This window comes from Herpailurus yagouaroundi, unplaced genomic scaffold (genome assembly GCF_014898765.1).
Source record: "Herpailurus yagouaroundi ecotype Mexico unplaced genomic scaffold, PumYag 198, whole genome shotgun sequence".
NCBI lineage: Eukaryota > Metazoa > Chordata > Mammalia > Carnivora > Felidae > Herpailurus > Herpailurus yagouaroundi.
The window spans coordinates 17,122,901-17,123,974 of NW_024412429.1; the positions used below are offsets into that span (position 1 = coordinate 17,122,901).

General features: G+C 62.1%; 1 protein-coding gene across 1 annotated transcript in view; it reads right to left on the bottom strand.

Annotated features, from left to right (window-relative positions):
• Window positions 1–635, bottom strand: part of PPP1R14C (protein phosphatase 1 regulatory inhibitor subunit 14C) — a 1,683-nt gene extending 1,048 nt beyond the window's left edge. Inside the window, exon 1 of the mRNA XM_040448623.1 lies at window positions 17–635. The gene's annotated coding sequence lies outside the window, so the exon portion shown is untranslated. The remainder of the gene's footprint in view (window positions 1–16) is intronic.
• Between the last annotated feature and the right edge of the window lie 439 nt (window positions 636–1,074).

The window sequence follows — 1,074 nt, forward strand, 5'->3', positions numbered from 1 at the left end:
CCGGCGCCGCTACCACCTCCGGCCGGGCAGCGGCATGCGAGGCGCTCGCCGGCACCTGCTCCGCGCGCCGCGCACGCCCGGCAGCCCGGCTCGCGGGGAGGTCGGGAGGAGCCGCGGCCTCCGGGAGGAGGACGGGCGGGGGAGGGCGGGGAAGAGGGAGGGGCGGGGACCGCAGCCTTAAAGACGCCGCGGAGGACCCTCTCGCTCCAGCCCCGGGAGGCGGATCTGGCGCCCGGCGGGCCGAGGGGCTGGGGCGTGGGAGTTGCGCGCGGAGGCGGGAATGTGTGCGCGGCGGCACGCGCGGGCGCCCGCGTGCAGACTCCCGAAGGACCGGCTCGGGGCCGGTGCCAGAGACGGTCCTACTGCGCGGGTGCCGTGTTCTCTCCTCCGGGGGACGGGGAATTGCTCTTTCCGCCTCCAGCAGTCTCAGGGCGCAGGAACCCCGCCGTCTCCAGCGGCCTCGGCCGGGCGCTGCCGGGGGCAAGGGACCGCCGGGAGAGGGACGCGGGGAGGGACCGCGCCGCAGGTTCCTGGTGAAGGGTTTCTTGGCCCTCCCGCCTCTTCGGATGGCGGGGAAGCGTCTCTCTCCCTCCTGTCCCCACCCTCCAGCTCCAAACACATTCCTATTCATGCCACTTCCTCTCTGGGATTGTGAGAAAAATTGACGAGGCGATGTTTGTGCAATCAGACAATCAGAGCGCCTGAGAAATTCTCTTCAGACCAGTTTTTCTCTCCTTACAAAGCGTCTGTTCGTTCATAGGCAGAGCATTGCGATGTCTTTATATCTAAAGGGCAGAAGGCTTGATCATCGCTTAGCTAAGGGGCTGGGGACATACAGCAAACATTGCTCTAAAGGACTCGGTGCTGTTTACTGGTCCTACATTTCTAGTGTTGCATTCCCTGACTAGCCAGCTTTCCTCTCTCTCAACACCATTTCCAAGCTACCTCTTTTTACCGGGGAAAGCAATTGAACTAATTTTACTACTCTAAAAACATCATGCAGCCAAGTAGAGTTACAAATGAATGAGCTTATTATAAGGTTTCGGGCAAAGAGGTGGGGAGGGAAGTTATAAA